Source organism: Coccinella septempunctata, chromosome 7 (genome assembly GCF_907165205.1).
Source record: "Coccinella septempunctata chromosome 7, icCocSept1.1, whole genome shotgun sequence".
In the NCBI taxonomy this organism is placed as follows: domain Eukaryota; kingdom Metazoa; phylum Arthropoda; class Insecta; order Coleoptera; family Coccinellidae; genus Coccinella; species Coccinella septempunctata.
Window position 1 is genome coordinate 32,162,875 of NC_058195.1, and position 17,243 is coordinate 32,180,117.

The following is a 17,243-nucleotide window of genomic DNA, read 5'->3' on the forward strand; positions in this document are numbered from 1 at the left end:
ATGGAGATGGAAATGTAGTGATAAATAGAAGTCATGAGTACTTTATTCAAATTCAAGGACAGCTGGCTATCACCGGAAGAAAGAAGGCACATCTTGTCATATGGACACCGAAGGAGTCAATACTTGTGGTGATTGTTGCAGAGGATTTCAAAGAAAATTTGATAATTTTAAAAAAATTTTATTTGGAGCACTATGTTCCGTTCATATTAGGGGAAAAATATGTGAACCAATAAATACTACTTAAAAAAATTATTTCAATTATTATTCCTGTGGTGTACATGTTTCATCAAGTTGGCATTTCTGTGATATGCTTACAGCTGGTCTATTGTCAAATTGTTCGATGACAACAATGCTAAAGGTATGGGATTTCCTACACTGATCGTAAATCGAAGTTCACTTAAATGAAAAGTGGGTACTTCGTAGTTTTTACCATATAAAATCGAAAGAAAATATTGAAATTTATTAAAAAAAGGCAACAATAATAGAAATAAATATTTATTAGGAGCCCATGAAATTATGTAAAAAAATTGCGAAATGTCAATCAATAAATTTTTTTTAATCAATTTTATATAATTCTCCTACTTGGGCAATTAATGGAAATTGCAAATTAGTTAGCGCAGCACAAACTTGAAATATTTCTGATGAATATGGCATCAAGGTCTGAGGAATTGAGTCTAATATGGAAAAACACTTAATTCGCTGTATGGCCCTTTCAACATGGATTCTGGCTCTGGCTATAGTCCTTGTCTGTATGATTTGTTCTGGGGTAAATTGTGCATTTGTTAAAAATGGTGGTATGTTTAGGCTGACTCCTTCTGGCAAAATATCGACTATTAACCCTTAATTTGATTCCGTATCCTATGAGATACACCATATTCACGCAAGTATTCTTCTGTGTAGAGGGCTGCATCAGGTTGCATAATGTAGTACCTACAGTCCCTGGCCAGTTTATTAGACGCACTGAGGATTTTTTTTATATTTACTGGTATTGCCCGAGGAAGAAGCGAAATATTTGAATTTCATTTCCACAGAATGTCAGTTTTATCTACGTCACTCACTAAATTGTTCTATTTGGCATTTTTTTTGATGTTGTAGTATTAGTATTTAAGTATGAATCAGTACTATGTCTTCCAGTGAACGTCTTGCATTCTGCAGGTTCGGACGTTATTTAGATAATCCACATATGAAATCATTATCCTCGAAAGCAGCAAACCGAACAATTTTGCATTGATAGTATGAAGCTCTCATAGCTACACAAGGTGCCTCAGCAAAATATTAGAATTTCATGTTCAATCATCAATAAATCAATATTTTTTATTGAATTTGATATATTATATGTGAAAACCATTTACAGATGAAGTATATGTAACATATACATTCAATTTAATAATTCAATATTCAAAAACCATCAACCTAATACCAAATTTCAAAGCTTGTTTAATTGAGATTTTGCATCGAATCAATGCGTCTAATAATATGGCCAGGGACTGTATATTATACAGGGTGTGGCGTAATGAATGGATAATATGGAGCCTGCAGGTAGAGGACTCTGTGGCGGTTCAGAAAAATATATTTTACGTTCAGTAAAAGTGCCTTGGTTTTCGAGATATTCGAGATTTTCGAAAATTCAAGAAAATCACACCCTTCGACCCTCTTCTTGCAGGCAAGACTCCAAATGAAGGAATTTTTTCAAACTGTTTTTTGGATAGTATTCCTGGATAGATGCGCTATCGAATGTAAATTATTATTTTTGAGGCGCATGAATAGTTTTTCATAAATAAAAGAATTAACTCAAATTTTTCGTTTTGCTTATTTTTTTTTCCTTAGTTCAACCCAGCGTGGTGTGAAAAATAATATGGTTACCGGAGTGCCAAAGCAAGAGAAAACATGCCTGTTTCACTGAGATTCTGAAATGGTATAACTCACTCTATTTTTAGCATTAAATACAAAATAAATTTCTATTACAATGAGTCAAGGCAGAGTTTGACGTTAGCCTTTTTCTTCAATTTTTAGCAACTGAAATGAGACTTGCAAGCAGAATAAAGCAATTATTCATAAAAAGTTGTAGAGGATCTAGTACAGCTCCTGATGCACACTTTGAACACATTTTGTAAAACTCGAATCAATTAAACAATATTTTAAATTTGGGTTTTTTCCCTCGTATCCTTTCATTATTAAGCCCTATAGTTATAGAGTTAATAGTTGTTAAGCGAATTTCAAGTAACGAAGTGAATTTTAGCACTTTTGTAATCAAGAAAAAAAGCTGAAAATTAGGTAATTTTTATTACATTGAGTCAAGACCCTTGTTACAAAAATGCTGAAATTTAATGCATAAATTGAAATTAACTTGATAATATTGATTTCACAACGTTGGGGTTCAATAATAAAAGAAAACGAGAAAAAATAACAATTGTAAAATATCGTTTCATTGAATAAAGTTTCACAAATCACAAATGATGCTTAAATTGGCCACCATGAGTTCTGATACATGCTCTATAGTCTACACTAATGAATCATAGCTTTATTGCATAGATATCAACAATTTTGAAATGAGTGTCGTTTCATTGAATTAAATATCACAAAAGATTCTCTAAGAGGCCACCATGAGCTTCAGTAGACGATTACTTCATTCTGCTTGCATTTCTCATTTTAGCTAATAAAAATTTTAGAAACACTGTTTACATTAAACTAGGCCTCAACTGATTGCAATAGGAATTTATTTTGTATTAAATGCTGAGAATACAGAGAGTTATACCATTTCGAAATCTCAATGAAACTGGCATGTTTTTTCTTGCATTGGCTCTCAGGTAACCATATTATTTTTTACACCGCGCTAGGTTTAACTTATGAAAAAAAATTAGCAAAACGGAAAATTTGAGTTAATTCTTTTTTTCATAAAGAACTATTCATGCCCCTCAAAAATAATGAATTACATTCGATAGATCATCTATCCAGGAATACTATCCAAAAAACACTTTGAAAAAATTCCTTCATTTGGAGTCTTGCCTGCAAAACGAGTGGCGTAGGGTGTAATTCTCTTGAATTTTCGAAAATCTCCAATATCTCGAAAACCAAGGCAGTTTTACTGAACGTAAAATATATTTTTCTGAACCGCCATAGAGTCCTCTACCCCCAGGCTCAATATTATCCATTCATTACGCCACACCCTGTATACAGGGTGATTCCGGAGGAGACCGTCAGATTTTAGGTGAAGTATACACTAGTTAAGGCAGTTTCGAAACAATGATTGGTTTATGGTTGGGGGCCTTCATTGAGAGTCTACAGGGTGATTTGTCCGATTCGACCGATTTTTCTTTTATTCATAACTTTGGTACGGCTTGATCAATCATGATGAAATTTTCAGTGTAGAACAATATGATTATCTTCTTTCATTTATTCCAACACTTGTTCAAAAATACAGGGTGGGAATTATGATAAGTTCAGATTAAGTTTGCAGGTTGAAAAAACACCCTGTACATTCCGTTTTCAGAAATTTTCTACTTGCTTCAGATTCTACCATAAGTTTACATTACTGGAGCGTTTTTATTTTATTTGGCAGACGTCCATTTTTCCTAGAAAAATTTTTCAAAGATGAACAATATCGTTTTTTCGCTCCAAGGCATTGAGAATATTCTGAACTAGATGGTAAAGCTGTATCGTCCAATAATACAAAGCTCTTCCTGAGTCCTAAAATAAATTTTCCAAATTCGAAATTCATTTTTGATCGCTCATATTCAGATGTATAAAATCTTTTAATTCAAAAAATTTCTTTATACGTACGTCAAATTAGTACCGAATTAGGAATTTCGCAGAGCAAAGTGAGCAAGACTTTGAAGAAAGAACAATTCCACCCATACCACTACCAAAAGGTGCAAGATCTGCCCCAACGATTACAATTTTGTCGCTGGGTGATTAGTCACCAACGAACTATTTTTCGTATTCTATTCAGCGACGAGGCTATGTTCACTAAGAATGGAATTTTTAATATCCACAATTCCCACGAATGGGCAAGAGACAACCCGCATTTGAAGAAGAGTCATAATACACAACACAGATTTTCTGCCAATATTTGGCTTGGAACAATAGACGGAACATTAGTTGGCCCTCACATTTTTGCGGAAAGATTAAATGGTGAAATTTACCTAGATTTTTTGGAAAATATTTTACCAAATTTATTGGAAAATGTACATATCCGCTCTATGTACTTTCAGCATAACGGAGCACCACCTCACTTTGCATTGAATGTGAGAAATCACCTGGATGTAAATTATCCGAACAGATGGATTGGTCGTGGAGGCCCTATTGCTTGGCCACAAAGATCGCCTGATTTGAACCCTTTAGACTATTTTGTGTGGGGATATCTGAAAACAAGAGTTTATAAGGTTGAAATTAGAAGTAGAGAACACCTAGTTGAAAGGATTTCCGAGGAATGTAATATCTTGAAGCAAAATCAATCCCTCATTAGAAGGTCAATTGGAAATTTAATAAAAAGGTCTCGAATATGTATTCAAAAAAGGGGAAATCATTTCGAACATTCTATGTAAATTTTGTGTTATTCCTTAGTTTTGCCGTTCATGATGTGTTTCGAATGTTTATTCTGTATAAGTTGTAGATTTTTTGGTATAAGTAGGTAGGTATACAGATATTTTCTGGATTAAATGATTTTATACATCAGAATATGAGTGATTAAATATGAATTTCGAATTTGAAAGAACTACTTTAGAAATCAGGAAGAGCTTTGTATCATTGGACGACACCGGTTTACATTCTAGTTCAGAATATTCTCAATGCCTTGGAGCGAAATAACGATATTGTTCATCCTTGAAAAATTTTTCTAGGAAAACTGGATGTGTGCCAAAAAAATTAAAAACGCTCCAGTAATGTAAACTTATGATAGAATCTGAAGCATGTAGAAAATTTTTGAAAACGGAATGTACAGGGTGTTTTTTCAACCTGCAAACTTAATCTGAACTTATCATAATTCCCACCCTGTATTTTTGGGAGAGTGTTGGAATTATTGAAAGAAGACAATCATATTGTTCTACACTGAAAATTTCATCAAGATTGATCAAGCCACACCAAAGTTATGAATAAAAGAAAAATCGGTCGAATCGGACAAATCACCCTGTAGACTCTCATTAAAGGCCCCCAACCATAAACCAAACATTGTTTCGAAACTGCCTTAACTAGTGTATACTTCACCCAAAATCTGACGGTCTCCTCCGGAATCACCCTGTATATAGACCTCATTTCATTCAAACCCACAACTATTTCCGCCATGCATGTTTGTTGAAAATACAGTGTCATTATAGTAAGTAATGTTGGTTTTTTATAAATGCTCTTGCCAAATTAAGGGTTAAGAAGCCCTTATCAGCTAAAATAAGATCACCAGCCACCATTTTTTTTAAAATTGCACAATCTTCTACGATCTTTTTATCTGACGTCGATCCTGCATATAAGTCACTTACAAAGGTTATCACACTATTTGGAGCAACACCAATTAAACCCTTTACAGTGTTTTGATGTTTATAAGAACTGTATGTGGACTTTTGCTTCTCTAAGGAAGAAGGCTTTATGCACTTGACTTCGGTGCAGTCTAGTACAATCCGACAATTAGTAAATGTACTGAAACACGCTGGCATACACTGCTTGTTCTTGATTCTGGAAGGTATACTGCCCATTAGTTGTAGAAATATAATTTCATGGAGAGCATAAATCCATGTTGATATTATATTTGAAACAGTTGCTTGGCTGCAATTAAACCTACAGGCCAAATCATTATGGAGTAAGTTTAATCTCAGTTTCATTAAAGTTAATAGTAGCTGATCTTTTTTTGGTATGATACCTACTGTCCACCCTTGGGTATAATTATTATTATTATTATTATTATTATTATTATTATGACTTTAGCCTTGCGGCTTTCACACTCCTCTCCAGAGGAAAATTCACTTATCCCAGATATCTCAGATATCAAAAGGATTAAGCTCTGTTGGAGCCCTTTCCAGGTTTTCGGGCTCGTGGTGGTCGTCGGGTCCGGGTCGCTCCTCGCCTCCCTGCTGTAGGTTGGATTCCTGCTCCACCCGCACTTCCTGTCGGAGCAGACGGTGTTCCTCTGAATTTCCCATGTACTTGCGTACAGTTCTCGCCGTTCCGAGCAGTACCGCCTTCTGCATGACTTTATAGATATTTTCGTCCAACTGAAGCTTCCTCAAGTTCTCTAGCAGTTTCTTCGGTATCAGGCCTGTAGATGATATGACAATAGGGATGGTCTTGACATCTTTCAGCCCCCACTGTCTCCTGGTTTGTTCCTCGAGATCTCTGTACTTTGAAATTTTTTCAGTGTGCCTATCTAGAAGATTGTTATTATTTGGAATCGCCACATCGATGAATAGTGCTCTGTCCTCATCCTTATTGAGCAATATGAGGTCTGGTCTATTGTGGGTTATTTTCCGGTCTGTGAGAACCGTGCGATCCCAGTAGAGCTTGTGATGTTCATTTTCCAATACAGCATCTGGATGGTAATTGTAATAAGGAACCTTTTTCGAACTCAGAAGTTGGTGTTTCAGTGCCAATTCTTGGTGAAGAATCTTGGCAACAGCATCATGTCTATTTTTGTACTCCGTGCCCGCGAACTTCTGACATCCGCCGGTGATGTGCTGGATAGTTTCATGTGTCGCACAGCCATAACGACAGCTATCGTCCGCCACTGAGGCATCCTTGGCGATGTACTTCATGTAATTTCTTGTTGGAATCACCTGATCCTGGATGGCGAGCATGAAGCCCTCTGTCTCAGGAAACAACCTTCCGGAAGTCAACCAGTAGTTCGACGCAGATATGTCGACGTAATCATGGTTGACCTCGTTCTGGTGCCTCCCATGCAAAGGTTTGCCAATCAGTTTCTGCATTTTACTTTCTGCAGAGTGTTCGACGGTTTCCAAGTGATCCTGGTGTAGCTTTAACGGTGTGGAAGTATCAGCAACACAAACTACTCGATGGAGTTCTGACGAAGCTGCCTTGCTCAAGAAATATTTTCGAAGTCCTTCAATTTCCTGGGACATACGGTTGGACAAATCAACAATTCCTCTACCCCCAAGATGTCGTGGTAGCTCTGTCCGTTCTATTGAGCTTTTGGGGTGATGTTTATTGTGTTTAGTCAGCATCGTCCTTATTTTTCTCTGTAAAGCTGCTAAATCGGTGGTCGTCCAAGAGATAATACCAAATGAATAGCTCAGCGCTGAGCAAGCGTAGGTGTTAATCGCTTTTATCAGATTCTTGCTGTTAAGACCAGTTCTCATTATCCTCCTCAATCTTCGGGTGAACTCCTCCGTTAATTCTTTCTTCATCTGGGTCTGATTGATTTTTCTTGCCTGTTTTATGCCCAGATACTTGTATGTGTCTCCTTCCTTCAATGCTTCAATTTCTGCACCTTCCTTGAGTTTGAACGTACCATCTTCCATTTTCCCTCTCGTTATGTTTAGCAGTCGGCATTTTTCTAGTCCAAACTTCATTTTGATGTCTTCCGAGAATCCTTCCACCATTTTCAGCATCAGTTGCATTTGTTTTTTGGTAGATGCGAAGAGTTTCAAATCGTCCATGTAAAGGAGATGATTCAGTTTCATCATAGTTCTACTGCCGCTCTTGATGGAGAATCCGTAGTCCGTAGAATTCAATCTATGAGACAAGGGATTCAGGGCCATGCAGAACCACAGAGGGCTCAGCGAGTCTCCTTGGAAAATTCCGCGTCTTATTGGAATAGGTCCTGTTGTAATGGAGCAATCTGCTGCTTTCATTTGAAGACTAGTACGCCAGGTTGACATGGCGTTTTTAAGGAACTTAACAATATTGGGATCCACCTTGTAAATCTTCAAGATCGTCAAGAGCCATTCGTGAGGTATAGAATCGAATGCTTTTTTGTAGTCTATGTACGCAGCGTAAAGATTCCTTCGCTTGGAATTATTATTATTATTATTATTATTATTATTAAACAAAAAATTGGAGCTGAGGCAAGGCCTTTAGGTAGCTCTAAATGACATTCTATAAAAAAATAAAGTTGACAGCACACTTCCAACTGAACATCACAAAAACAATCGATTGACAGAAATCATATTTCGCACCACACATCTCAAGTCCTCCGGACCTCCACGAAATAGTCATAAGAGTTCTTGAAAACGTTCACTGAGGAAGCACCAACGATCTCCGAAGGCAAACGGTTCCAGGCATCGAACACTCGATTAGACAAGAAAGACTGACGAGGGGTTGTCCTAAAATTTTCCTTCTGCAACTTGAAGCTATGGCCTCTCAGGTTGCCAGTATTGAGAGGGAACAGAGAGGACATATCGGTTCCAAACTTGCCATGCAGGGATCTGTAGGTCACAATCAGGTCTCCCCTCTCTCTTCGATCCTTAAAAGTAGTCAAGCCAAATATCTTGAGACGTTCGTCATAACTGGGGCGATTGAGGCTATATGGAAGACGAGTAAAAGATCTTTGAAGCCTCTCCAGCTTGTCCATATCACCCTTGAGGTTTGGAAACCATACTGGTCCCGCAAATTCCAAAATAGGCCTTACATAGGATTTATAGATTCTGCAGCAAACGTCGGGGCTACAACCATGGAAGGCCTTCGAAATCATGTAAGCCACCCTCCTCGTCCTGTGTGCTATCTTCTGGACGTGCATCGACCAAGAGAGATCGTCCGAGACCGTTAGACCCAAGTCATCGTGGTGTTTAGTTGCAGACAGGACTCCTCCGCTCAACATGTAAGGTTTTCTGGGGTTCTTTTTTCCAATATGTAGCACAGTACACTTATCTAAGTTGAGCGGAAGCAGCCAATCCTCACACCATTTGGAGACAACATCCAGATCGCTCTGTAAAGTTGAAGAATTTTCTGTTTTATTATAAAGCTTGGTATCATCGGCGAACTGGGAACAGGAAGACTGCAAAAGAAGTGGCAAATCGACCGTGTATAACAGAAACAGAATCGGACCAAGGACCGACCCCTGAGGAACACCACTGATGACCGGTCGCGGACACGAAATATCCCCGGAAACGCGCACTGAAAATTCTCTGCCACTCAAAAATGCTTTAATCCACATCAGTAGCCCACCTCTAATACCAAGATGTTCAAGTTTCATTAGGAGTCTTTTTATAGGTACTCGGTCAAAGGCCCTAGAGAAGTCCAAGTAGACCACATCGACAGAGGCACCGGCGTCGAGAGCTCTCGTCCAATCATCCACACATCGCAGTAGATTTGTGATCACTGATCTACCTGGCAGGAAGCCATGCTGCTCCGGTGGAATGATGTTGTTAGCCAGAAGAAAGTCTAACATCTGGCCAAGTATCACCCTCTCACAGATCTTTGAAGCCACAGCAGTCAGACTTATTGGGCGATAATTAGTTGGAGAAAGTTTGTCGCCTTTCTTGAAAATTGGTGTCACTGTCGCCTTCAGCCAAGACGAGGGTAGAGCATTAGTCTCGAAGGACTTCTCGAAAATAAGTGCTAGAGGTTCAGAGAGGGAGCCAGAGCAAGTCTTGAAAATAAAAGGTGCAAAACCATCAGGTCCGGGTGAAGAATCCGCCTTCAACGCCATCAGCTCTTTCTCAACAATCTCCTTACGGAATAAAATATTGCATAGGTCAAAACTGCAGCGTGCACATCTAACAGCCGGTAATGGCCCATCAGGCTCGAGTGTGAACGATGAGGAAAACGTGTCAGCCAACACCTCAGCCGACTCTTGGTAATCAGTACAGACGGTTCCGGAGGAATTTCTGACCAAGGGGGCAGATACTTTAGTGTTCAGAAACGACCGAACGTATTTATGAAACTTCTTGGCATTCCCCGAAGAAGCAAGCCCAGACTCGTAGTTCCTTTTTGCCTGGCTGATGGCTTTGGATAAAGTGTTCGAATACGATCGATGAGCTGCATAGTCCTCTGGTCTTCTACGCCTGGTAAACCTCTGCCAAAGCCTCCTCTTATGGCGTATCATACTGCATAAGATCTCGTCGATCCATGGTTTAGCAGGATTGATGTTGACTTCCTTCAAAGATCTATTAGCCTGTATAGTGGAGTCCAGAACATCTGAAAAAACTCTCCACATGTCGTCCACACCAGAATGTGGAATTCAACGTCAAATTTTCGAACAAATCATACAGACAATCAAATATATACACTGTAGGCAATCCAGTGTACATATTCACAAGTTTGTTATCATCCTTTATAACTTCAAAAGAAAACTTGTTTGAGAGATTCTGCAGTTGTCTCTTAAGTGTTTCATTTTCCTTTTTCAAAAAATACAGTTCTGCTTCTTGCAGTCCTGTTAATGTTGGCATTTTTCCTTGCTGGGTCTCAGTAGAAACACTTGCACCTGCATTAGATGGCCCTGGTAAGGAAGGGTCAACACATACTGGTGAACTATCAGTAAAATATTTCTCATTCCGATCACCCGTTTCAGTGACTGAAACCAGTTCCTCACATACCGTTGAATTATCATTATCCTTATTAGTATCCTCTGTTATAGAGGATGTAACTTCTACTTCTCCACTTCCTTCTTGAGATTCCTTGGTTTCGGAGAGATTTCTGTGAGTAATATTAAAATAAATTGAATAATTTGGGCTATCAGTTATATTCTTGAACATTACCTTCACTTTTTTCTTTCTGGAGACTGAAACGTGAAGAGCTTTCTCTCGTTGTGCTTGAATAAGCTTGGCAAATTGTTTTTGTCACCATTTATAAAATGGCATGAACAAATCAGTGACCATTGTGTCGGACTTCTGTCCTCCCGTCTGAAATAAGTAAAACCATTAACAACACTACCAGTCATTAAATAAAGAAATTTCAAACCTGATTAGTGAAACCCATTTTCGGTGTAAAGTTGGATCTTTTGGGAAACGAAAGAAGGAACATATTTTCCTCTCACTATAGTGGTTGCAGTCAGGAGCAAAGCACATAACCATTTTAAAATCTCTCTCACAAAAACACGAGACTTAACCTTCAAATCTTTTTCGTTTGAATTATTGCAGAAATATGTACCAGAACTTCAAAGAAATTGTATTCAATTTGAAGTTCCTTCAAAGGAGATTCACAAAAAACTTGCAAAATATTTAACTTATTCCTGCTTATCTTTTTATAATGCAAAACGGATCACCTTACGCCAGAATACACACCAATAATGGTTTGTTTGGAAACCGGCAGTCATAGAGCAATGTCAAATTGCGACGATGACGTCAGACTTATTGTCCCTATTCGCTCACTTCGACTCTCTTAAGTCCAACTTGCAACCTCCTCGTGGTGAGAGTCGGTAACGTTCCCCGGAACGGCTGATAGCAAGCAATGGCCGTGTGCGTCGTAACACGCCGACGTCACAGGACCGGTGGCGCGGTGAGCACAACAGCGAGCGTCGGACAAAGGGGCTAAGGAGCACCCCCCCTCAAGTGGCCGACTCCGCCCGAGAATCTCGGTGTTCGGCGCTCAGCTCAAGCGGAGAGGCACTGGGGTACTGTTCCCCGGGCTGGTGTGGGTTAGCAGCCCTCACCGGCTTTCATAGATAGCAGCTCAAGATTTAGGAGAGATAAATCGGCCTGAGGGCCAACGGCGGTGTACTCGGAGCACCGCCCTGCTATCGACGGACTCCGGGGGCACCCGGTCCGATCAAGGTTCTCGGTCCACAGTACAATCTCGAACACTTGAGATAACGTGTCCAGTGTGCGTCCCCCAGCGTTCCTTTGATACCACGCGGGGACTGGCCAATCACATGCGCACACACCGCGTCCCAGAGCAGGCGACTGGTCTGGCAAACCAGGAACCGTCTGGGGCGAGGGCCCCAACACAGCAAGCGGTGACTTTGTGTGTCATTTGTGCGATCCCGCAAGGGCATTCGCATCAAGCATTGGCCTAGGGGTGCACAGACAGAGGGCCCATACCGACGCGGTGAATGAGGAGATAGTGGTTGAGCGGAGAAATCGGGGATACTTCGCGGAGGAGATGAGGATTGCTGCGGCGGAGGAGGCGTATGTGAACAAGTTTGGTCGGGACAGACAGGGCCGTGAGGTCAAGTTTGTCAATGTCTTCCTGAGTCAGTTCTTCCCAGGAAGAACAATTGACTCCCTTAAGGGTATGAGAAGACAACCGGCTTATAAGGCATACCTCCAAGATGCCGCTACCTTACTCTCTTCTGCTGCGGCTTCTTCTGATCCTTCTGGAGTCCCTGATGTACCGCTTGAGACCATTGTCGAGGAACAGGAGCCTCCTCCAACTGCTTTCGTACCCAACGAAGACCCATAACTTTTAGCGCCAAGAGGTCTGTTGCTCAAGGTACAAGAGTCCGCTTATCCGGGCTCTGACATGCTGGTCTCGTTGGTTGATCATATTGAGAGTGGCCAAGACCCGTCAGAGATGATAGTGGCCAAGACCCGTCAGAGATGATAGTGGCCTGCCTCAAAGCCATGATTCCAACCTAAGGCAAAAGCAAGCGGAAGTATGTGAGGAGAAGGAGGGCCGTACCGCCTTCTAATAGAGATACTAGAAGGCGCAAGGAATTTGCCTCGATACAGTCTCTATTCAAAAAAAACATGTCGAGGGCCGCCAAACAGATTTTGGACGGGGGAGGTGTAACATCACAACCATCTCTAGAGGCGATGGTGAGCTATTGGGAGTCAATGCTCACTATAACCTCAACCCCGGTACCACAGAAACCTAGTCTGCCTGAACATCTGCAGAAATCTGTTACCGCTCAGCCAATAAGCGAGAGCGAGATCAAAGCGGTTAAAATTCCTAACGACTCTGCTCCTGGAGCGACGGCGTAACATTAACCATGTGGTCCAATGTTCCACCAGCCCATAGAGCGCTTCTCTACAACTTTGTGTTGTACCTGGGATCCTTTCCCAAACAAATTCTAAAGAGTAGAACGATTTTAGTTCCCAAAAAGTCGGCGAGTACCGAGCCCGCTGATTTTAGGCCAATCAGCATAGCGTCGGTCATTGTGCGCCAGTTACATAAAATACTGGCCAGACGAATTGTGGCTACCGGCATCATTGATGAGAGGCAGAGATGCCTGGATGACGGCTGTGCAGAAAACATCTCTGTACTAGCTGCCGTCCTCCATCACGCCAGGGAACACCTAAAAGAGCTGCATCTAGTGTCTCTAGATGTAGCTAAGGCGTATGATTCGGTTAGTCACCAGGCGATAACATCTGCCCTGACCGAGGCTGGGCTACCCGACAAGCTCGTGAGGTATGTCGCTGACACATATTCGAACAGTAGTACTGTCTTGGAGTGTGGCGGCGAGAGGTCGAAGGAGATCCCAGTGAGTGGAGGCGTTCGACAGGGCGATCCAATGTCCAGCATTTTGTTCGCATTGGTGGTGGATAAGGTGCTCCGCTTGATCCCTCCCCAAGTGAGGTACAGTGTCGGAGGCGAACCGATTAATGCGGTCGCCTATGCTGACGACATCCTCGGAGGCGGGTATGACCATCGCGCTCGAGGCGGTTGAGCGAGCCGCTCTCGAGCAAGGGTTAACATTCAACCCTAGCAAGTGTGTAGCTACCTCTTTGGTACCGTCAGGTAGAGACAAAAAGATCAAGGTTCTCACCCGGGCACAGTTCCAGCTCATTGGGGGCGACCCCGTACGTCAGCTCGGCCCTACGGACGAGTGGAGGTACTTAGGGGTCAACTTAAGCCCCCAGGAACTGCGTAAGATCAGCCCTTCCATTGAGGATGAGATTAAGAGGATCTCAAGAGCTCCACTGAAGCCGCAGCAACGCTTTAAGATCTTGCGTTGCTTTTTAGTGCCCAGGTATTACCACACGTTGGTATTATCTGGTTGCACGCTGAAGGTCCTGCGACAGTTAGACCTTCAGATAAGAGCGGCTTTAAGGCGATGGTTAGATATACCCAAAGACACTCCGCTTGGGTACTTTCACGCGTCGGTTAAAAACAGTGGGCTCGGGATTCCCGCATTCGTCACCACGATCCCAGGAATGCTCAGAGACAGGCTAAGCCGGCTGCAGGACTCGTCCTCAACAGCCGTGAGGTCTGTCTCCAACACTGAGTGGGCCCGGCATAAAATAGCCTGGGCGGAAAAGGCTCTGTCCTTGGGAGGTGACAGACTTTTCTCTGCAGAACATCGCAGACAGTACTGAGCGAGGAGGCTATATGCCTCCAACGATGGTGATGAGTTGCGGGAGAGTGCGGGGTGTTCTGCCTCCACTAGGTGGATCGATGCTGGCAGCACGGGCATACCCGGAAGGGATTATTGCCAATACCATCACGTGCATGTCAACAGTCTGCCATCCCGGGTTCGTACTTCTAGGGGTCCGAGAACAGCCCTCACCAACATCAATTGCAGGGCTGGGTGTCGTAGCATGGAGACAACGGCGCATGTGATACAGTCTTGTTTCCGGACCCATGGGGGAAGGATCAAGCGTCACAACGCCGTGTGCAACACACTCTCTGGCTTCTTTAGGAAGAAAGGGCTAACCGTTATGTCTGAGCCGCGCCTACGAACAACAGTGGGCTTGCGCATACCCGACATGGTCGTCGTGATGGGTGAGGGAGCGTGGGTGATAGACACTCAGATCGTGTCCGGTGGCCCATCACTGGACGGCACTCATGAAAGCAAGGTAGGGAAATACAACATCGATCCTGTTAAGGATCAAGTGGCCAGGCTAGCCAACGTCCCCGCATCTTCTGTGAGTGTGACCTCTTGCACCCTTTCCTGGCGAGGAGTGTGGTCAGGGAAATCGGCAACTTCCCTGAGAGACGATCTGGGAGTTCCACTGGGCCTACTCTGGGGTATAACCACAAGAGTATTGCAAGGGTCCCATACCAACTGGACCCGATGGAACCAAATGACTGGCATGGTTCCACTCCCGAGAGCCGGGGTTGGATAGGGTGTTTGCGGGGACAAATTACCCCAGGGCAACCTGCGCCCAGAACAACACAATCCGGCTGCAGGAAATAAAGTCGTGCTCGCCCCCCGCATGAAGGGGCGGGAACAGAGGATGGTTTTAGTGGGTATTGCTCTTCGGGAGCAGAGTGAGTCCCACATTTCATAAGGATTTCCTCCTCTCTAAAAAAAAAAAAAAAATATTTTGTACAATACTTTCATTCGCCCTATGCTTCACAACGCTATTTATTTCCATCCTAATTCAAAAACGGATCGATGAATTCATCTCATTTTCAACATGTACAATCAGAAGGAAGGAACAAAGAGACTCTCGTTTCGTTTTTGAAAAAAAAAATGAATATTTTTCTGTTAATCTCAGTTTGAAAATGGTGGTATTTTTATATGAGTATAAATTCGAATGCAGAAGTGATGGTTCGAAATGATCAACGAGAGTATTTTCTTAAAGAGACCTTCTTCATGATAGCAAAAAAAAAATTAATTTTTTTTTCAATTTTCCTTGATTTTTGAAGGAAATAAAATTAATTCACCCGCCTCGCGTCAAACTCCACCCTTCTATTTCTGAGTAGCCAATCACAATTCACTTTGCTCTTGCATTGAGATTTATGGCCAAACAGTCGACAAGCTTTTATGACTTTTATGAGGGTTAATTTTATAATAACAAAAGGACGGGTGGTACTCGACTCTTGCAGAAAATTCCATACAAACAATTATTTATAAACTTGATTTATAACATCCACCTAAAATTTACGTGAAAATAACGTTTTGGGTGTCGGACTATACCTATGTATATAAAATTTATAAAATGCGAAAATTCGTTATTTTCACGAGTCATCGTAAGTTTCGGCTAATTTTGTTCATCGTGAAAGATAATCAGGGCCGCCGTCAGGACCGGCAAACTGGACACCCTGCCGGGGCGGCACATTCTGGGGGCGGCAAAACAGTTGAAAACGATACCAATTTTCAATACAAATTTTTTTTTCTTCAAAATCGAAAAGAGGAACAATATTAATTATTATAGTGAAATCGAAAAGGCGGTTATTGCGCTTGGTCGCCAAACAATTTACATATGTTCACAAAGTACCGAATAAAAATGCATTTCGAACAGAAACAAGGGGAATACCCTCATAAATAACTATCAAAGGCAGCCTGTAAATATTTCCACCGCAGTGGCCACTCACTGTCCAATTTTTTTGAGTTATTGCTCTCTAGCCAGTCGGCCTCTTGATAAACGTCACGGACTGTATAGTTTTTGGGACTTCAAAGATAATTCGGACATAATTTTTATATTCTGTTTACTAATCTGAATTCGAAATGTTCATTTATGGAAGGGATTCAAAGTACTTGAGAAGCAAGAGTACCTAAAAACAGTATAAACCCTTTAGAATAATATATCGTACTTATACGAATTGAGACTGTTGTAGATTTTCATATATCTCTTTATCTGTGGAGTTTATAATTTAAAATTTTCAAAGGTTTCACTACATGTATTTTACTGTATGATACCGGCGCTGGCGTAATTAGTAGATATAAAACCCACTCTTTTGTATTCCCTTTTTCTTATTGTTTTTTTAGAGTCAACATTTACTCAATTTATAAAAAGACTTATCTCTAAATATCTACATTTTGTACAGGTTGTACATTATTTCATAAAGAATTATGTGCTTAAACTCAATATAGTCACAGCAAGGTGGCAAAATAACATTTTGCAGGGGCGGCGAAATTTCATTATGTCGGAGCGGCAAAATGTCTGGCGGCGGCCCAGAAGATAATTATAAATGAGATTCAAATTCCGTCCAGTTGGGTATATTCTTTGTGAAGAAAGGTAGGTACATATAATATAATTTTGTAATCCTAGCTCAGGGAAGGTATATAGGGTATAAACACTGATGAGTTCATAAATTTCGAACCTATTCTTGATCTTGTTATAATTCTCAGAATCGGTTCACTTTACTGTTCGTGAAAGGAAAAATTCGTTGAATGCCTTCCTCTGAGAGTTTACAGATGACTCAGAAATATATTTCTGCTAAGTTGTAAAACTTTCCCGAAATTTCAACATCCCACCCCACTGTATGGTCACAGGGTCTATATATATATCAAAAAATTTTGCAGAAGCAACCTTAGTTTTCTCCATATGTTTATGCAGTTGAGTTGTGTTCAAACGTAGTGAGTGTAGTAGTATTATTTGTTATTTACAATATCGAGAATTTTTGCGAATATGGCGAAATCGTTATCCATCAAAAATTCATAAAAAAAACGGCGAACTCAAATTTAATGAAAAAATTAAATATTGCAAGGTTTGTACTTTATCATGAATCATAATTTTAAAATTTGAGGGAAATGAATG

General features: G+C 41.1%; 1 long non-coding RNA gene across 1 annotated transcript; it reads left to right on the top strand.

Annotated features, from left to right (window-relative positions):
* Window position 1: 1 nt before the first annotated feature.
* LOC123317513 lies at window positions 2-518 on the top strand. Its single transcript, XR_006538176.1, has 2 exons — window positions 2-269; window positions 318-518. It is a non-coding gene; the product is annotated as an uncharacterized LOC123317513 (long non-coding RNA).
* The last annotated feature ends 16,725 nt before the right edge of the window (window positions 519-17,243 follow it).